Raw genomic sequence first — 22,757 nt, 5'->3', positions numbered from 1 at the left:
GTTCCCTGGACTCTGCCCCATGATGTAATAACTCAATTCTGAAATGCAGATGGAGGAGGCAGTAGAGGAAAGTCCAGGACCTTCTAGAGTCTGAAGTGCCACCCAACTCACCCGAACAAGAGACAGCCCAGGCGGAAGATGGGTCTGTAGAACTGGAACCTCAAGTTCTGAAAGATGGTGTTGCAGATTCTACAGTTCTCTCTGCAATACCTTGCTCATCGATGGATCTGAGAAGGGATTCTTCTGAGTGTCAGCGTCTGGGGTCTGGTGGCATGAATGGATGTCATCTGGTCAAGCCTGACTAACAAAAGGAGGAAATCTAATGAAGCCTGACATAGCGTTAATAGCAAAGTGGGTTCGAGATGCATGGGAAGACATTCCAGAAGACATGGTGCAATGTGCCTTCCAGAAATGTAGTATTAGTAATGCTATGGATGGCAGTGAAGACTGCGCTTTTTATGAAAATGACAGCAGTCATGGTGATGATGTCGAGCTCAGTGAGGTTAGCATCTATGATGACCTCACACCAGCTGAAGCTCTGCATTGGAATACGGATGATGATGAGGAATCCAGTTTTGAAGGATTTTAACTCTTTACATTTTAGCTTGGTTGCTGATTGAGCTCAGAGAATAGTACTCTTAAGGTATATCATTGCTCATATCTTATTGTTTTTGCTGAACCTATTTTCCACTTACTGTGCTGGTTTACTAATGTTAAGTGACTTGTTGCCCTTTTATTTATATTTTTTACTTAAAATAAATATTTAAATATATTACCCCACTGATGTCTCCATTTTTAGTAATTTTATTTTCATTTGTTTTGATTATTGAAACTCACCGATAGCGTCTGCATTTTCCACCCTAGGCTTATACTCGAGTCAATCAGTTTTTCTGGTTTTCCAGGTAATAATTAGGTACCTTGGCTTAAACTCAGGTCAGCTTATATTCGAGTATATACGGAAATTTTATGGTGGGGATGGCCATCATAACATGAGGAACTGTATTAAAGGGTAGCGGCATTAGGAAGGTTGAGGACCACTGATTTGGGGGGGGAGGATAAAAGAAAAAATGTCCCTGGGGGTGTTGAGAGCTGGTTGAGGACACATGGCTCTGACAGGAAATCCTCCCTGTCATTCATCTGTGCCTGTCCAGGACTGGGAGTGTGTGCTCTGCGGGTCCTGCACATCCCCTGCTGCCCATTGTCTTCCCTGCAGGGGAGGTTTGTGTCTGGGCTCACAATGACTTCCCCTCACTGTGATCCTTGCACAGTAATACATGGCCATGTCCTCAGCAGTCATGGAGCTAAGCAGCAGGGAGAACTGATTCTTCTATGTTTCTCTAGTGATGGCGAGTCGGCTTTGAAGGACGGGTTATAATCATACCACCATCAGGCCATATGTGTCCTATCCACTGCAACTCCTTCCTTGAGCTCTGGCAGATCCAGCTCCAGAGATAACTACTGCTTGGGATGGAGAAACCAGAGAGAAAGTGCAGGTGAGAGACAGCTTCTGGGAAGGTTTCACCAATCCTGTACCTGACCCCTTGAAACTAAACCTGGGACAGGACAAGTTTAAATAAAGACACTGATCTCTGTGTTAGTCACTTGTAGTCACAACCATTCCCATAGACCCAGGTCAGATATCTGAATCTCCACCTTGGAGAACTGTCACCACACACAGGAGAACACCCAGCAATAGCATCTTTAGATCACAGCTCTTCTTTCCCAAGGGACCTACAAACCTGTCTAAAGATAACATAATTTTCCCAACACAAGGGTGAGTTTTACCTTAGTGCCTGAAGAATAATTTGCATGAGGGAACCCTGTCCTTATAAAACTGAGAATGACAGAGACCAGGGTCTCCTCTTCCTTCTAAACCCATGGTAGGGTAACTATTTGTTTGATCTCATATGCATGTTAGTCTAGCACTTGGCCTAACAGGTGTATAGGAAAGGTCACAGGAAATCCAAGGATTTCTGAGTTCAGCTTTTTCTTCCTCCAGCCCCTCATTTCCTGTGCTCTACCTTGGGGTCCTACATGTCCTGTGCCCCAGAGAGTGGGCAGCATAGAGTTTGTTGAAAGCATCAAGTGGGCACAGGGTATCTACACTACTCCACACTCATCTCCAAAATACCCGTCCTTCTTCACACAACAACATTATTACCAGTAGCTGGGCCCGCTGCAGGCCCTCCCCTGGAGCTGGCCAATGCCATCATGGTGAATGCGGAGACTGGACAAGAGAGCCTGAGAGATGTTCTTGTCTGCCTCAAGTCTCCCCCAGACTCTACCTGCTGCGCTTTGCCATGGACTTCTGCCAACACAAAGACATCCTGGACAGGAAACCACCACACATATGTATTGTTTATCTATCCATTGTTAATACCTTTTCAGTGAATGGGCAGACCTGGGCATCCCATGGCTTTGCCGTCTATCCTACAGTGGAAGGGTTGTGCTAGGCTAGGTTTTTTTTAACAGAAGAGTAACGTGCTCTCTCGTGTTTCCATCTATTTTAAAGATATCTGAGTATTTATGAGTGTCTTGGGAGAAAGAGGTGGGAATTATAATATCTGAAAAATATACTTGATTTCTTATTATACACGTTGACTCTATGGTAAAACCCCATTGAGACCAAGAGAAACAGAGGAAACCATAAGGATTTTTAGCAGAATATAACTCCCCTGGTCCACAACATATAAATGCCTAAGTGTACAAGCAAATGACACCAAAACAGGAAGGTATGGTCATACGTGGTTAACTAATGCAGCTGAGGGGGAAACAGATGAGGGTTAATATATATATATATATATATATATATATATATATATATATATATATATATATATATATATATATATAGAGAGAGAGAGAGAGAGAGAGAGAGAGAGAGAGAGAGAGAAGACATATACTAGAAGAGGGTCAGACATTTCTCCTGGGTTCATGATTTCCTCTGAGGGAGAAACATGGATGCTTTTGAGGCAACACCTGAGAAATAGATTCAAAATGCCCCCTTAAGAAGGATGTAACAAGATTAGATTAATCACTCCTCCATTTAGCAAAGCCCCATTAAAAAAAAGCCAAAAAAACAATAATCAAATATCATAAAACCTGGATTTCACCCGAGAGCACTGAAATGTCAAGTGGAGGGGTTTTGGGTTTGTGTCTTGGGGGATGTGGGGGTGGTGGTGGAGTGTAGCCCAAAACCAAGAAAAGCAAAGAGAGAACTTCAACACTGATAGTCACAGAATTGAACCTCTAATACCATTCTCTCCTTTGATTTTGGCTTTATCATTTGGAATCCTTGGATCATATTCTGAAGATCATGACTTTGGTGTAGCGGTGATCTGTGCCTCCTCTACCAAGGTGTTTCAGCTTTAAGTTTAACGGAATAGTGCAGTTCCTTTAATAATAGCATTGTAGGAAAGTCTATTAAGTTGGGGTAACCTGAAGATGCTGCTGAGTGGCAGGAGTTATTTGGTTTTTTTCTATTTCCTGCTCAGTGACTAAACATCCCCATCTGAGGTTGATCCTCCACTACAGAGGTGCTATTTCTTTTAAGATGTACAACTGAGCAAGTGATAAAGAGTACATTAGCACTAACAAGTCATGTCACAACATTGCCTGGGGCTTCACATTAAATGATTACATAGTCTGAAAGCAGGTGTCAGCCTTTGCCTTTTTGTCTTTGCTGATAGTGATGTCAAACATTATTTGCCCTTTTGAGATTGACAGCTTCACTCAGCATAATGTTTTTAGGTCTATGTCATGATGAGCTTTTTGGTTTCTCCAGTATTTTTAGACATGTATGGCGTATGCATAAAAGGATTTGATGGGAATAATATTTGAGAATGATTTCTTGGTATGTGATCATGATAGGCAGAACACAATTCTGTTCATATATTTCATACACCATGTTATTTATTATTTAAATGATTTCAGACAGTATGTATGCTCATTTGCTTAGCTTAGTTCTCTTAATTAATTCTATTTACATGGGGATAGACCCATAGTTAATACCTAACCAGCATGAATTTATTTTTTTAACATGGAAATATACATATATTCTTAAATCTCCTTTGTTAGTATAAAGCAGCACATTAAATACATTCTTTTTAAAAGACAGTTTGATTGACACACAATTCACATATCATACAATTCAGTAGTTCATATAAAGAAGAGTTATGTATTCATTACCAAAATCAATTTTAGATCTGAATGCTTCTGCATATTGATTTTTTGTTTGAACCTATTAGCATGAATTTATTTTAATGCTCAAAATCTTAGAACATGAACTCATGTATACCACAATTTATTTATCTGGTTTTGGACATTCAGAGTGTTATTCGTTTTTTTTTAATTCAGGGTGTTTTTATAATGAAAATATTATTCAGATTGAAAAACAAAAAGAGAGAAGAGAAAAGGGCATTCATATTCTTATTATCTAAATTGCAATAACAAACAAGGCTACTCTATAAAAAATTTCAACACAATTGTAAACTTAGTAGCATTAAAAACAACAAACACCATATTCTGAGAAAGAGAGAGTTGCCATTAGGAAGGAAAAAACCAATGTCTTATCAGTGCTGGAGGAGATGTGTAGGATGACATTTGAACTGTATAAAGGTTAGCCTGAAACATTTAATGAATAGTTCGAACTTTCTTGCGTTAAAGAGAATAGGATTTCCCAGGAGCACCGATTTAAGATAATGCTTGTTTTACAGCAGAGCATTCCTTAAGATGCCGATAATAAAACTAGATTTCCTTCTCCTCCTTTGAGTGGCTAGGGTAGGACAGGAGTCATCGCTGCTCAAATGCAACCGGACCTCCCTCTCCTGACTCAAAATGACTGAAAGGCTAGGCATAAATTCATCAAAATCTACATATAACAGAAAAAGTCTGACATTGTGTCCAGAACCAATGCTCTTTGCTTTGTTTAGGCATAAAATCTTCAATCTGAAGAGGAAGAACATAAAAAGTTGTAGCTGAAGGTAACTGCTGGAAACGTTTTGCAGCAAGGGAATGTACAACCTAGAAGAAAGGTACTCTGTCCTACAGGAAAGGGCAGGCAGAGCTTCAAGTCAAATACCTTTTCAGATCCCAGTTCAGGATGCCTGCCTAACAAAGAGGTTCAGTCAAAAGACCAGAGAACTGTCCCATGGCCCAAACCCTCCCACAACGTGACCATCATCAAGTAAAAAAAACACCAAGTGCATGCAGGAAGTTAAAATCAAGATTTTTTCCCCCACGGGAAGACTTACACAAACATAAAATAGAAAAATAATATTTTATAGAGGAATTTGATACCTTTGGGATTTTTAATAAAGACTGATTTTATCTGTGATGGACTTTGCATATAGTTGATGGAGCCCTGTCTATATATTCACAAACATTGAAAATAAGTCTAACAGGAGTCAGGTCATAATCAGTTCTCAACTGAAAGAATCACACTTAACATAATATGCTGATATGTGTGATCATTTTTAACATGCCCATCTATCCACAAAAAGGAATGCATAATGCAAAAGTATAGGATCATAATTGATACAATGTGAACATGAGATTCACATAAATATGGATACTATAAAGTTAAAATATGAAACTCTAAATATGATGATTATGTTAAGAAATCTAAAGGAAAATGTCATCAAATGTGTTATAAATAGTATGATGAACAAAGTCACAATGAAACACCCTAATAAAGAAAGCATTTATTTTTTGGACACAATTATAAAGGACACCTCTAGACAATATTGCAAAATGTTTAAGGAAAACAAAGAATACACAGATGAGAACATAATGGAGGATAGTGCAGATGAGATTCCTTCTTTCTCCTGAATTTCAGGAATCACACTGCCTTCTCCCCACCTCCTTTCACAGTGATACATAGTAAAATGGCCTGTGCAGCAATGGAGCTCAGCGTTCAATGAACTTGACTATGAAAGGGGTCACTTGGATGTGCACTCAAGACATCAGGGTAGAATTGTAGTCTGTGTTCTCACCACTCCATAACACACCGACCCACCGCTGATTTAAGAGAATCTAGATACAGAAGAGGTGAAGCACAACGTCTGTGGATTTTACAAGCCTGGTTCAAGCCCTGAAGCTGTACCTGGAGACAGTGAGCCAGGTGCACAAATAAAGCACCCCCAAACCTTCATGTTTCAATACCTGAGCTTCTTACCTCTGAGAGCTGCTCCCAAGAAGAGGAAGAAATGGAAATTTTCTTGGGAACAAGATCCATGATTCTGAGGTGTATTATCCAGAGTAAGCCTTCCATTAAACAATGTATCATGAGACTCTATCTGATTGACTATGTGAAGATTTGCATATGTGTGGTCCCTTTGTAATAAAGTTTAAAAGGGGTTCATCTGGCTTGAGAATGTTGGCTGTTTCCTCAGAGAACTCAGTCCTGTCCATGACCTCTCCATTCACAAGGGCCAGTATTTCCAGGCTACAGAAAGTGATGAGGAAGATGGTTGAGAGGTCGATGTGGCTTAGGATTAAGAATGACTAGCAATACAGGAAGTGGTCCTCAACTTATATATTTATAAGACACTCATAACAAATCCAAGGACATTTAAATGGCCAGATATACATTTTCTCTTCTGCATTAGATTACAGTAACATTATTAAATATAAAAAGTTTGAAGATCAGCTAAATCTAGCAATCTCACTAAATTCAGCCCAAATTTGCTCCAGTTCAATGTGTGCTGTAAATAGGAAAGACTTTTGTGAGTCATTAAAAGGAAGGGTTTTTCTTCAACAAGTACACTCCTATGTCTACTTGAGTCATTCTACTGTAGATAGAGTACATGCCATGCTAGAGCAAGTTACCTTTGACACCAGAAGACATTTATTTATTTATTTTAACTTTTATTAGTTCTTAAAGGTATTATTACAATCCATACTTTCATTAAATCAGGCATACCTGTACAATTGCAGTCATCATTTTCAATATGTTTTCTTTATTGAACCCTTTGATATCAACTCTCCTTTATCCCTTTCCTCCCCCACCATATGACCCCCATGTATCCTTAATAAATTATACATTATAATTATTATTGCCATATATTACACCATCCAATGTATCTATTCATCTACACTCTTGTTGTTTGTTCCCTTGAGTGCAATTATACATTCATCATTGTATCATTTCCCCCTCACCCACCCCTTTCCTTCCTGTTCCCTCAAAGTCATCAATAATGATTTTATTCACAGCTAATCTTACATTTTATACCAAATCTTATAATAAAATATTTCTGAAATTTCTTACCTAAGATGGAATGTCACCAGATAATGGGAATGTTACTGATATCCTTCAATAAATTGGTAGCAAAACCACCAGAAGTAGGGTGAGGTGATTAACAGGACAAATGTGGACCTTCTGGGTGAAACCAGAAACAGTGGGCTGACATTCTGTGGGATTGTGAAGGTGAGATACAACATTTGACATGAAGAACTGAATGATCTCATTTGGCCCTAGAGATCTCCCTGAACTTGCACAGATAAGTTAGTTTTTGTCTCGGTCATCGTGGCTGAAAGTTCTGAAGGATAGACAGGCACAAAATATTAGCACCCAGATAATAAAATCAAGTTGGTGAACTCGTGTGTTTTCAGATGGAATTCCAGAAAATAAAAAATAAAGTACTTAACCACCATGGTTACTACAAACAACCACGGCCCACTCCCACCTCTACAAAATGTTTCATTTGAGGAAACAATTCAATAAAAAACAGTCTGACTGTCTAGATTTTGACTAAATGATTGTCAGAATACTTCACAAAGTATGATTGAAAAATATGCTGATAAATTTTCAGCCAAGAGTCAAACAATCATTACCTTTAACTGGGACCCTGTGTTAGTCTGGGTAGACTAGAGAAACAAATCCACAGGAACTCATATGTATATTAGAGAGTTATATATAAAGGCTAAGTGTACATTAAGAGAGCATCCCAACCCAGTGCTGTCCAAGTCCGTAAGTCCAACATTACCCCATATGTCCGATACCAATCTACAAAATCCTCAATTTCACTAAACACATGCAGTGACGCTGACCTAAGGAGGAAAGCCAAATCAATGAGTATGTAAGCATCTCAGCGCTGGCAGGAGTGTCCATGCAGCTGCTCCAGCACCCAGGGCTGCATCAGGGTAAGTCCATGTAGGTTCTCCTCAGGGATGTCTCATAGGAAGTGAGACTTGCCATCTGTAGCAGGGAACTGGCAAAAACAGCTGCATCCTGGTCCTACCATCAGAGAGCAAGAGATCCAAGAACAAGAAAGGCAAGGCTCACTGAGTCATTTATCTCTCCCCCTTTCATTAATCCCACATGTATTTATCGGCTAGGTTGGCACTCTAAGCCTTAATTATCTCAACCCCCATTTGACTGCGTCAGGTTGGAGATTACCCGAGGGTCATGAGAACTCTCATACAGGGACTTCTAGTAGAATCATGTCCTGTCCTTAAGAGAGAGGCTGTTTGTTGCTGTATGGCAGACTATATTCTCCTGTTACAATATAACTTTTGAATTCACAGGTATCAGGAAAAGGGCACACAATTATTATTTTTAAATTAGGAAGAGATTCCCCAGGGCAACTGTGAGATTTAGAATTCACAGATCACCATAAGCAACCACCTTTGAAGTTCCAACTGCACCTGCCCCTGGTCTGAGTCCTGCGCTCTGTGGATCTTGAGCGTCCCCTGGTGACCAGTCTCCTCCCTGTAAGGGAGGTTTGTGTGTGGGCTCTCACTGGCTTCCTGTTTCTCTTGCACAGTAATACATGGCCATGTCCTCCACTTTCAGGCTATCCATTTGAAGATAGAGTGTGTTCCTGGCATTGTCTCTGGAGATGAAGTCTGCATAGTATAGCTCCCCACCATCACCACTAAAGCATGAGACTCTCTGCAGGCCCTTCCCTGGAGCCTGGCGGACCCAGTGCATGCCATAGCTACTGAAGGTGAATCCAGAGGCAGCACAGGAGTCTCAGGGACCCCCCCAGGCTTTCTCAGATCGCCCCAGACTCCACCAGCTTCACCTCCCCCTGGAAACCTGAAAACACAGAGGCACCATGATTAGACAGACACATGTACAAACAATTGCACTCACAATTATACACACATACACAGCAAGGTCTACAACATTTACTGTGCCAACATTGGTGAAAATAAATGCCAACATTGGTGCAAAATTCATTATGTGTCCTGTGGACTAGCTCCTGGGCACAGAATGGAAATAGCAGAGACTCCAGAAACTGGGACTGTCCTCTAAGATCTCCTAGGCCAGAGGCTAGGGCCAGTTTATCTGCAGGAAAAGAGCTGCATTTGCATGTCCCCTGATGTTTAGAAGCAGATGAGTACAGGATATGGGCAAGAGTTCTCCCTCAGACTGAGAAAAACACGAGTACTCTCACAGTAAAACAGAGCTCTTAGACAAATTCTTTACTAGTATATTATCAGATTTTTTAAAAGTGGTTATTAATTTATAAACTTTATATTGTATACACAACAAAATTTGTGGTATGAGAACTCATAATGCATCCTTTTTCTCGCTCTTAAAAAATCATTTTATTGGGAGCTAGTACAATTCTTATCACAATCCATACATTAATTCATTGTGTTTAGCACTTTTGTTACCAACATCATTTTCCAAACATTTTCTCTTTACTTGAGCCCTTGATATCAGCTTCTCATTTACCCCCTCTCTCACCCGCCCTCCCTCTCTCATGAACCGTTGATTATTTATAAATAATAATAATTATTATTATTTTGTCATGTCTTACCCTGACCAATCTCTCCCTTAACCCACTTTTATGTTATCCATCCCCCATGGGAGGGCGTTAGAGATAGATCATTGTTATCAGTTCTCCCATCTTCCCCTTGCCCTCCTGGTATTGCTACTCTCAATATTGGTCCTGAGGGGTTTATCATTCCTGGATTTTCTGTATTTCCAACTCAAATCTTGTCTAGGCAGATTTATAAGGTAGAAGTGGGGGTCATGATAGTCGGTTGGGGGGGGGCATTAAAGAACTAGAGGAAAGTTGTATGTTTCATCGGTGCTATACTGCACCCTGACTGGTTCGTCTTCTCCCCACAACCCTTCTGTAAGGGAATGTCAGGTTGCCTACAAATGGGCTTTGGATCTCCACCCCGCACTCCCCCTCATTCACAATGTTATCATTTTTTTTGTTCTTTGATGCCTGTTACCTGGGATCCCTTCAACATCTCATCATCACACAGGCTGGTGTGCTTCTTCCATGTGGGCTTTGTTGCTTCTGAGCTAGATGGCCACTTGTTTATCTTCAAGCCTTTAAGACCCCAGAGGCTATATCTTTTGATGGCCAGGCACCATCAGCTTTCTTCATCACATTTGCTTATGCACACTCTATGTCTTCAGTGATAGTGTTGGGAAGGTAAGCATCATGGAATGCCAGGTTAATAGAATAAAGTGTTCTTGTGTTGAGGGAGTACTATGATATGGCACATTCATCCTTCTCTAGTGACATTAGATGGAACTGAGGTCGTTATTTCAGTTTCATTTTTATATTAGACAGGTGTTTGTTGCTACAAGTAGCCCACTAGGTTCCTTTCAGCTGAATCCAACAGTTTGTTCTGCTGTGCCTTCATTTTTATTCAGTTCAATATAGCCATCTTAAAATTCTATAAAAATTCTTAAGTACACATCATAGTTATAAATGGCACAAAATGATTTTTACCAAACTTGACTTTCATTTTGGCCATTTTACATGGTTATAATTGTAGACCCTGCTGTGTGTGTGTATAGTTGTGAGTGCATTTCTTTGTATGTGTCATCTAATCACAGTACCTCTGCGTTTGCAGGTGTCAGTGTAAGGTGCAGGTGGTGGAGTCTGGGGGAGATCTGAGGAAGCTTGGGGGTCTCTGAGACTCTCCTGTCTCTGAAATCACCTCCAGTAGCTATGAAATGAACTGGGTCCATCAGATGCAGTGGGTCACATGCATTAGTAGTGCTGGTGGTGACACACACTACACAAACTCTGTAAAGGGCCAATTCACCATTTCCAGAGACAATGCCAAGAACGTGCTCTATCAGCAGATGAACAGCCTGAAAACTGATGACACAGCCATGCAAGAGACACAGTGAGTTGAAGCCAGTGAGAGCCCAGACACAAACTTCCCCTGCAGGGAGGAGACTGGTCTCCAGGGCACACAGTGTACAGGATCAGACCCAAAGGCAGGTGCGGACGGTTTCAGTTTGGGGATTTTGCTCATCTCACAGTGAACTAGGGAATCTCTCTGGGGTTTTATTCATGATTATGTACCCACCCCTGATATCTCATAATTCGAAAGTTTTATTGTAAAAGTAGGAAATATTCTCACATGCCAAAAAAGCAACTATCCTTTCTGGAGAGAAAAAGACCCTGCCAGGTCTCCCCAGCATCAAGAATAGATTTTTCCAATGAGACTCAGGGCAAATGAAATCCCTAGAAATGGATAATTGGGAAGTATACACTGATGTCTGAAAGGATGGTAGTTTGAACCCACCCAATCATGCCTTAGGATGCAGGACTCATAATCTGCTTCTTGTTGTCATTAGGTGTCATCAAATTGCATCCAGCCCATAGCGATCCTATTCACAACTGAAACAAACACTGCACAACCCTGTGCCATCCTCACAATTCTTTCCATGTCAGAGCCCATTGATGGAGGCATGTGTCAATCAAGCTCATCAAGAGCCTTCTTCTTTTTGCCAGTCCTCAACTTTGTTCAACACGATGACTTTTTCCAGGGACTTGTCTCTGCTGACAAAATGTCCAGAGTGTGTAAGACAGAGTCTTTCCATCCTTGCCTCTGTGGAGCACTCTGGCCACACTTCTTTCAGTACAGATCTGTTTGTCCTTTAAGCAGACCATGGTACTTACAATATTTTTCTCCAGCACCATAATTCAAATGCACTGATTCGTCTTCATTCTTCCTTATTCGGTGTCCACCTTTCACATGCACATGATGCAATGAAGAATATCATCGTTTGGGTCAGGAACACATAGTCCTCAAGGGAACATCCTTGTTCTTCAATACTTGAGATCTTGTACAGCAGTATGCAATACATGTTTTGATCTCTTGACTGTTGCTTCCATAAGCATTGATTTTGGATCTGAGTTAAGACAACTTCAACCTTCTCTCCATTTATCATGATGTTTCTTGTTGCATCAGTTGTGAACATTTTGGTCTTCCTTACATTTATTTGTAATCCACACTGAAGACTGAAATCCTGATCTTCATCAGCAAGTGTTTCAATCCCTCATTTTTTTTTAGTTAATTTATTCTTTTTTAAAAACATTTTATTAGGGGCTCATAAAACTCTTATCACAATCCATACATATACATACATCAATTGTAAAAAGCACATCTGTACATTCTTTGCCCTATCATTTTCTTTCTTTTTTTTCTTTTCTTTTTTTACATTTTATTAGGGGCTCATACAACTCTTATCACAATCCATACATATAAATACATCAATTGTATAAAGCACATCCGTACATTCTTTGCCCTAATCACTCTCAAAGCATTTACTCTCCACTTAAGCCCTCTGCATCAGATCCTCTTTTTTTTCCCCCTCCCTCCCCGCTCCACCGTCCCTCATGAGCCCTTGATAATCCACAGATTGTTATTTTTCATATCTTGCCCTATCCGGAGTCTCCCTTCGCCCCCCTTCTCTGCCGTCCATCTCCCAGGGAGGAGGTCACATGTGGATCCTTGTAATCAGTTCCCCCTTTTCAACCCACTCACCCTCCACTCTCCCAGCATCGCCCCTCACACCCCTGGTCCTGAAGATATCGTCCACCCTGGATCCCCTGTGCCTCCATCTCCCATATGCACCAGTGTACAACGTCTGCCTTATCCAGTCCTGCAAGGTAGAATTCGGATCATGGTAGTTGGGGGGAGGAAGCATCCAGGATCTGGGGGAAAGCTGTGTTCTTCATCGGTACTACATCGCACCCTGACTGACCCATCTCCTCTCCTAAACCCGTCTGTGAGTAGATCTCCAGTGGTCGACACTTGGGCCTCGGGTCTCCACTCTGCACTTCCCCCTTCATTCACTATGGTGTATATATATGCATATATATATGTATATACACACACATATATATACACACACACATATATATATATATATTTTTTTTTGCATGATGCCTTATACCTGGTCCTCAAACCCTCACTTTCATCAAGTAAATCTGTGTCATCTTTATACCCCAGGTATTTGAAAAGCCTTTCTCTAAACCCAAGACCAACAGTTCTTCATATAAGCCAGCTTCTCTGATAATTTGGTAAGCATAGATATTGAACAAGTATACTGAGAAGATACAACCCTGACACACCCCTTTCCTCGCTGTATACCAAGCAGTATCTCCTTGTTCTATTCATACAGCTGCCTCTAGATTCATGTGAAAGTTCCTCATGAGCACAGTGAAATGCTCTGGAATGCCCATTCTTCTCAAGGTTATCTGCAGTTTATTATGGTACACTCAGTCAAATGCCTTGACATAGTCAATGAAACATAAGTAAACATCTTTCAGGTATTCTTTGCTTCAAACAAAGATCCATCTGGTATCAGCAATGGTGTCCCTTGGTCCAAATCCTCTTTTAAATCCAGCATGAACTACTGGCAGTTCTCTGTCAGTGCACTGCTGAAACTGGTGTTTTTTCATCTTAAGCAAAGTTTTACTTGTGAATGGTATCAATGATATCATTCTATAATTTGATTCTGCTGGATCTCCTTTCTTTGGAATGACCACAAAAATGTATCTCTTCCAGGGTGCTGGCCAAAACGTTGTCTTCGATATTTCCTTGCATAGTTGAGTGAGTGCTTCCAGTGGTTCTTCTGAGACATTATGATGGGATTCCGCCAATCTCTGGAGCCTTCTTTTTGGCTAATGGGTGTAGTGCAGTTTCAGCTTCTTCCTTCAGCATCACTGGTTCTAGCTCATATGCTACCTCCTGAATGCTGGAATATAGACTAGGTATATCTGGTATAGTGACTCTGTGTATTCTTTCCCCCTTTCTTTTGATGCTGCCTGCATAATTCATCCATTAATGCAGGAATCGTGATTTGATTGGGAAGGGCTAATCACAGGGATTGACACAGAGTGAAATTCCTTCAATATGATACTCTCTGGGATCCAGTTTAAAACCAAGAGTGTGGGTCCTTCAAGGGCAGTAATATGTAATAGCAGGGTGAGGTTGACCTCTGGCACTTTGATGCACATAAGAGTGTGTGAGTCAGAGGCAGCGGCAGGGGAAGGCACCGGTGGGGCCGGCGGGCGGGTCAAAGGAGGGAAGCGGGCGAGCGAAGTCCCAGTGCGCGCCACGGCGGCCCGGGTACCCTCCCCTTCCGGGCGTGAGGCGCTATGAGGAGAGCTGAGCCCAGCGGACTCGAACCGGCAGCGTGGAGCCTGTGTCGTCGCCCCAGCCTGGTCTCCCTCGGCTTCGGCACTCCCGTCGTGGGGGCCCGGTTTCCTCAGTACACCCAGCGCCAGCCACCCCCAGAGCCTGCTCCCAGCCCTTCGGAAGCCCCGGTGTCAGCCCGGGCCCTGGTCGGGGAGGATGACGGAGCTGCAGTCGGCGCTGCTACTGCGAAGACAGCTGGCAGAACACAACAAAAATCCAGTGGAAGGCTTTTCAGCAGGTTTAATAGATGACAATGATCTTTATCGATGGGAAGTCCTTATTATTGGTCCTCCAGATACACTTTATGAAGGTGGTGTTTTTAAGGCTCATCTCACTTTCCCAAAAGATTATCCCCTTCGGCCTCCTAAAATGAAATTCATTACTGAAATCTGGCACCCAAATGTTGATAAAAATGGTGATGTGTGCATTTCTATTCTTCATGAACCCGGGGAAGATAAATACGGTTATGAAAAGCCAGAGGAGCGCTGGTTCCCCATCCACATCGTGGAAACCATCATGATTAGCGTCATTTCGATGCTGGCAGACCCCAATGGGGACTCACTCACCTGCTAATGTCGATGCTGCGAAAGAATGGAGGAAAGACCGAAATGGAGAATTCAAAAGGAAAGTTGCCCGCTGTGTAAGGAAAAGCCAAGAGATTGCTTTTGAGTGACATTTATTCAGCAGCTAGTAACTTCACTTATTTCAGGGTCTCCAATTGAGAAACACGGCACTGTTTCCCCTGCACTCTACCCACCTATTGCTGGACTTCTGTTGTAACATGTTGGCAAACACTGGCTGGAACTGGGCTGCAATAAAACATTGCCAGTTATCAATGCTGCCAAGAGCCTAACCAGTGCCAACTTACAGCTGATGACGCATTTTGAATTCGAATGGACTGTTTTACCCTTCAGGAAGAACTGTAAAGATGTGTACATAGCACAACTTGATCCGGATAATATATATACTGTCCATGGACATCCATAAAGACACCTTGTACCAAATAATGCTTTCTTGTAGTAGAATAAGAATCGTGTATATTCTTAAAAGATTTTAGCAGGGTTTCTTTCCCTATTCATCGTTTCTTATCAGTTTTAAGACTCCTTAAAGCATGGCAGATGAAAAGCAATTAGGATTTGAAAGTTTCCATTTAATTTCCTTTTAAACCACCGAGGCTTCATTAACCCTTTCACTCCTTCACTCCACTGTTGCATCTTCTTTGTTTGGGCGCAGTCCTCTCTGCTGCCATCCCTCTGTCTTCTCATACCATTTCCTTCAGACGCGGAAACACGTGATGAGCCCCTCCTTGATTTTTTAATGACGACTTCAGAGAAGTGGTCATCACTAGGTGCTTTGTCCTTTTTGTACTCTAGTCGCACCCATCTCTCCGACTGGATGTAGCAATAACCTTTTTGGCTGTTGAGAGCTCTTGAACCCAGTCATGATCCTCGAGAACTAAAGAGTTGGTTCTGAATTCAAGTTAACTGAAATTTACCCTAAACAATTCAGAATTCTGAATTCCACCCCGTCTTCTCCAAGTCCCCCCCTCCCGTTGCCTAATGTGAAGGTTGGATAAATAAAGCATGCACAGCTATTGGCTTTCCACTTGACGTCTGGGTCTGCTATCACAAATGCTGTTTACCCTCCAGCCCAACTCCTTCCTTGGCCCTTTATCCTTCTTTGCCTCTATTCTCCACTGCAGATTTCCCCCTCACCTATTGTACAAAGAAATTGCGATGTATATTTTCATGTAATTTGATTTTGGAATTCTGTCACCTTATGTAGTGAGTTCTTCCAAAATACAATTTTTTTTCCAATTAAAAAAAAAAGAGTGTGTGTGAGTCAAGTTGAGGTGCTTAAAACAATATATGATGAAGCAATAAGCCTAGCTTATATGATGAAGCAATAAGCCTAGCTATGGCTTCAAATTTGAGCCAGGCTAACACACAGGTGTTTCTTGTAAATCTTGATTGTTAGATAAAAAGGTTTATTTGGGTCTAGAAGGTGATTATACAATTAATTCAAGTCAGGATAGTCTCTAGAAAATTAGTACATGTGTCACTTCTGTTTGTCCCAGTGTGTCTCTTTTCATATTGGAGCTTAGTGGAGTAACCCAAATCCTCAAGATTTTGCAGGAGTAGGGAAAGAGCAATATTTTATTTATTTATTTGGTATGATCTCAGTCACACTGTCAGTATTCAGTGACACATAACCATCATTGTTGAATGCTCAGATGATTTTTCAGTATAATCAGCCTCCTGGCTCAGACCCTAAAATCAACCACTACCATGGAGTTGATGTTGATTCATGGTGTCCCTATAGAGCAGAGTTGAAACACCCTTTGGTTTTCCCAGGATTTATATGTGTTCATAGGAGCAGACAGCCAACATAGATTCTTCTGCCTCTCGATGCAGAGTTCCTCTCTGCGCAGTTGTCTTACCTCTTCTGACATCATTCAGAAGGGATTCTGCTGCCCCAAATTTTTCATTTAATTTCCCTTAATGCAATCTTACATTTTTTTTTTACCTCTCTCTGTCCAAAATCCATTGAAAATGACCCAAGAAGCCAGGACAACAATACTAATTGCACAAAATTCACTTGATGAAAATTGTGACTAAATTGTGTGTATAAGTTGTCATCATGTGTGTGCCTAGGAGAGTTTATGTTCCTTGCATCTTTCCTTCAAGGAAAGAGTCTTAAGGTCAAAGATGCTGCTGTAGATATCCAACTGTGTGCAGAGAAGAAGTAGGAACAGGGGTGAACAACTATCCCCAAAATTTATTAATGGAAACTTTCTAAATAATTCAATTGCTTTCTAGTGATATGAATACTTCATACTCCACAGTAAATGTTAAATATCTACATCAAATATCTACAGTAAAGATGTATTAGGTGGAGTGATATATTTCCATGTTAGTGATTCACTCGAAGTCATTTGGGTATATAGCAGACATTGAATTTGACCTAGTTTTAAATGCAATGTGAGTTATAGATTTCAATGATTTTCAAATTATCGAATTCAGTGTAATTTCTGGATTTAAATATCCTCAAACTTTGGGATATATATTCAATGTACCATGAGATAATGGAAACATGAAAATGATGGATATTTTATAACTCTGTAAATCTCTGGGAGTTGCGCATCATGGATCGTATTCCTAATGCTATCCTGCACCTTGGATTTTTCTACCTCTTTGAGCAATTCTTTAAGCATCAAGCTTGGCCTAGATGAAGAGGACCCAGGCTTGGTAAATGGAAAACACAGGTGGAGGATTGTATTCTCCTGAGGGTACAGTCAACATTCAACACCCAGAGGAGCCTATTCTCACCTCTATTACACAACTCCACTTACTTCATCAGGTAAAGCCTCATGATACACTTATATTTATGCTCTTTATAAGTCGGTTTAATATTTATGGGAATGTCAGACTTTATTCACAACAGCATGGGACATGTTTTTGTCATTTTGTTCTTGGTGGCAGCACACAGATGCAAGTAGCCCAGGGATTCAGACACAAAGTTCTGGAAATCCCTCATTGTACCCAATAGTTCACTGGATTCTCCCTTGTCCTGAGGTTACCTGGCCCAGCTGCATATGCAGGAGTTTGCCCAGATCTGGTGTGACAGGCAGGTTTATTGTGCCAACGTGGCCAATAGGAACATGTGGGAGTAATAAGATCACAGTTTGCTTGGAGGGAAAAGAGATAAATGGCTCAGGATCCCCCACCCGTCTCTCTTGCTTTCTGGTGATTGGACCAGAGTGCAGCTGCTTTAGCTAGTTCTCTGCCTAGCTAAAGCCAGAGAACTCCACTACCCTTGGGACAGCAATTCATGGATCACATCGCTAGAACTTGCAGTTCCTTCAAGACCTGCGTTTCCATGCTACTGGTGTACACATGGCTTGATAATGAGGCTGTCGGATCCTGTTGTCTTGCATCGTTTAAGAGTTCCCTATCCCATCTGGGCCTGAGTTGCTGACTAAACTACTGAGCTGCTGACTGTTGATGACTCACCCCCACCCAAACCCCCATCCCCCTGCTGTTTGCTGCTTGTGGCCTGACTACCTGAATTACCCTAGGGAAGACTCAGTTGTCTGCTTCATTGACCCAGCAGCCCTCGTGAGTTGAAGGACTTCCAGTATATTAACTTCCAGAGAAGTGAGTTGAACTGAACCCTCTATACTGCTGTGTGGACTAATTAGCTGTTGTATTCCTTCGTGCTGTATCTATCTATCTATCATCATCTATCTAATCATAAGAGTCCTGGTTTTGGTTCTCTAGAGAAACCTTTATAACACATCTGGTGAGATTCATAGACCTTGTACTTCACTTATGAATTTTGTTCCACTTGTGAATTCTTTAGCAGCCCTTCAATCAGCTTTTCTGAGAGGTGGAATTGTCCAGAATCCATTAAAGTGATGGAAAGTTGTCATTACAATATGGAGGGGAATTATAATCCCACCCTGATGTCTTGAGTACAGGTCACCAGAGACCCCTTCAACAGTCATGTTTATTTAAAGCTGAGTTCTGCTACTGCTGGTGACATGCCCATGCATTTCAATAAATGCATTTAAATCATAGTGCTAGAGAAGAATATTGTAATTAGCATGTACTGCTAAAAGAACAAACAGACCTGTATTGGAAGAAGTCCAGAGTTCTCCTTAGAAGCAAGGAGACAATACTTTGTCTTACATATTCTGAACATATTGTCTGTAGAGATCAGGTCCTGGAGAAGACATCATGTTCAATAAAGTTGTGGAGTGGTGAAAAAGAAGAAGGCTCTCAAAGAGACTGATTGACCCAGGGGCTCCATCAATGGGTTCAGGCATAGGAATAATTGTGAGGACGGCGCAGGCCTGTGCACTGTTTGATTCAGTTGTGCATATGATCCCAATGTCCCTGAGGCAATGTGATGGCATCTAACATCAACAAGGAGCAGATCATGAGTTCTGCATCCTAAGGCATCACTGGCAGGTTCATACAACCAACCATTCAGACATGAGTGTACACTTCACAATTATCCCATTTTTGTGACTTCATTTGCCTGAGACTTAATGTAAAAATCTTTCCTTGAGCTTCATCAGAACTTTGATGCTTGGGATGCCTGGCAGGGTCTTTTTCCTTGCATAAATGACAGATGCTTTTTCTGCATGTCAGAATGTTTCATAATTTTACGGCACAATTTTTGAATTATGAAATAGCAGGGGTGGATACATAATCATGAACTAAAAATAAGAGCGATTCCCTGGGGAACTGTGAGATGAAGTAGAATTGCCAAACTGAGACTATATGCACCTGCCCCTGAGTCTGTGGGTCACCAGCTTTGCCTGGAGACCAGTCTCCTCCCTACAGGGGAGGTTGTGTCTGGGTTCTCATTGATGTTCCCTCACTGTGTCACTTGTACAGTAATACGTGGCAGTTTCCTCGGCTTTCAGGCTTTTCATCTGTAGATGTGTGTTCTTGGACTTGTGTGTTCTTGGAGTGTCTCTGGAGATGGTGTGTTCTTGGACTTGTGTGTTCTTGGACTTGTCTCTGGAGATGGTGAATCTACCCTTCACAGAATTTGTGTAGCTTGTGTCACCATCATAGTTATGTCTCCCGCCCACTGCAGGCTCTTCCCTGGAGCCTGGCAGGATTCAGTTCATGTAATAGTCACTGAAGTTGAACCAGAGGCTTTACAGGAGAGTCTCAGAGAACCCCCCCCCCGAGGCGTTTTAATTATTTATCTTTTATTTCATAATAATAAACTCTGTTTTCCAGCTGGACTCAGGGGGAATAGGAAAGTAGGAAACCTGAAAAACTGGAGTGAGAGCACAAGGTTAAATGATACTGCAAGCACATTGGGAACAGAAGGATGATTTCTCAAGCTACACAAGGAATGGTCTGGTGCTTAAGAGAAAACATGAAAATCCAGATCAAATTTAATTAGAGTTGTCCACAGCCAGCAATGGTGATCTTCTTGCTGGTCTTGGCTATTTACCACTTGACTTCATCTTCTCAAAGAGTCAGCTTTAGTTTAATTAGCTCACTAATTGTGTTCCTGCTATTTCAATATTTGAGTGTTTACATTTATTCATTCCTGCCTGCCCTACTGCCCTGATAACCTATGATATAGCATACTCACCTTTTTCTAGTTCCATTAGGTGAAAACTGAGGTATTTCAGAACTTTATTTCTACATGATACAGATGTCTGTTGCTTCAAATAGCACACGAAATGTTCAGTTAAATCCAACACTGTTTTGTTGTGCTTTCATTTTCATTCAGTCCCATACACCCATCTATTTAAATAGATATGGCAGACTGTGGAGCGCTTTTGTTTGTGTGTTTGTTTCAGACATACTCTATGGGCTCCCAACCAGTAAATGCTTAAAAGAGCAGGAAGCCTCATCTTTCTCCAAAGAAATTACTAGTTGATGTGGACTGTCAACCCTGTAGTTAGAAACATATATGTAAACCACTAAACAAACAGAACTCAGGAAAATACTAGTTTAATTGTGGGTAATGCATGCTGTATATGTAAATTTAAATGTCTCATATCCTTTGGCTTGGTTCATTGGGCATCGTGTAGAAATTACAGGGTTACACAGGAGTAACATGTTGGGGCGTTCTAAATTTATGTTGAATCTGGCAATATCCCTCTTAATGATTTTCTCTGTGACTGACCTATTGGCCACTCACGTCACACACTGTGAGGTTCGCCCTGCTTTTCCAGTGGCTGCCTTCATGATGATAGTAAACAAGCCAGGAAACCACCTTCCTGGTTGTATCCTAGCTTGCCTGCTCTCAGGAGGGCCAGTGAGGTTTGGGGAATAACATCCCAGGGGGACAGGTGTACTCAATGTGATCAGGTAAGGTGTTTCCTTGGTCATATAACCTATTAAAAATACTTTTACCACAGAACTCTCATCACTAGGACAATGAGAACAGTGCAGTAGTAGGTCTGCACCAGACAGACATAAGTAGAAGAAACAGAGAAAACATAAATAAATGGAGACGTAGAAGTAAATTATGGAGACTATGTCTTTAGCTGTGCTGGGGTACAATGAGACACATCCTTGTGTTCAAAACTTCATCATACATTTGGAATACTGGTTATTCACACCACGGCAGGGAGGTTTTCGGAAAATAGGGAGTTAATGAGTACAATAAAGGAGTGTATGTGTATGATATGTGAATTATATGTCAATAAAATAGTTAAAGCACAAAGTAAAAGCTCAGGCTATTACCTCTCCTCCATGCATAACCTTTCGTAGGTTACATCAGTCAGATTCCAACTCACAGTAGAGCCATGTGGCAGGGTAAAACTTCGCCCACAGGGTTACTCAGGCTATTATCTCTGCAGGAATGAATGGCCAGGTCTTTCTTCTACAGTGCTGCTGAGAACTGCTTAACTGTAGTGCCATCAGGGTGTCCTCCACACATACTGTGGCTTCCCATGACCTACTTCCCACATTATAACTAGAACATTCATTTGAAAGAGAAAACCATTTTGTGTCAAAGCCTTCCCTCTCCATCTCAGAATCAAAGCTCCAGTCACAATGATCTCCTTTAATTCCCTCAAAATTGCCAGGCTCTACCTACCTCATAATTGTTCTAAATAGCCTTGGTGGCATAGGGGCTATGTGTTATGCTGCTAATTACAGGCCAGCAGTTCAAAATCATCAGCTGCTCCTCAGGAGAAAGACGAGGCTTTCTAATCCAGTGAATAGTCACAGTCCCAGAAACCCACGGGGGAAATTCTATCCTGACCTAAAGGGTTGCTATGAGTCAGCCTTGAGTCCATGGCAGTGAGTTTGTTTGAGTTTTGTTCTCATTTGTCTCCTAACTGGAGTTCTTGGATAGAACAGTCAATGCCCGTGACTGATCAAGAGATTGACAGTTTAAATTCACAAGCAACAACACCCTGAAGAAAGTCCTGGCATCGTACTTCAAAAATATAATGACCATTGAAGACCCCAAGAAGGGTATCTTTCCTCTGACACACTTGGATCACTGAGATTTGGAATCCCCCGGACGGCAACTGATTGTTTGACTTTGGGCTAACTAGCTGCTACTTAAGGAACCCTGATGGCGTAGTGCATTATGTATCGGGCTGATAAACACAAGGTCACCAGTTCAATGCCACCAGCTTCTCTGTGGGATAACAACGAGACTATCTTTTGACAAAAAGAATTTCATAGGTTCCCAAACTCATTTGGCTAACTAGCCCTTTACAGAAAAATAATAATCACTCAGCACTTCTCTGGCAATGGAAAACTTCTGTAGGGTAGCCCATAACCTGGGATAAAGTGTAGGTATCTGCTGTTGCAACCTCTCTGCATTATTCCAGTGATCCCAACCTC

At 41.4% G+C, this 22,757-nt stretch overlaps 1 pseudogene; it reads left to right on the top strand.

The window, feature by feature from the left end:
* The first annotated feature begins 14,423 nt into the window (after positions 1–14,423).
* On the top strand, positions 14,424–16,242 carry LOC142430233 (ubiquitin-conjugating enzyme E2 G1 pseudogene; annotated as a pseudogene).
* Positions 16,243–22,757: the final 6,515 nt, after the last annotated feature.

This window comes from Tenrec ecaudatus, chromosome 17 (assembly GCF_050624435.1).
Source record: "Tenrec ecaudatus isolate mTenEca1 chromosome 17, mTenEca1.hap1, whole genome shotgun sequence".
Taxonomy (NCBI): domain Eukaryota; kingdom Metazoa; phylum Chordata; class Mammalia; order Afrosoricida; family Tenrecidae; genus Tenrec; species Tenrec ecaudatus.
Note: the sequence above shows the minus strand (reverse complement) of the source record. Positions and strands in the feature narration are given on the sequence as shown.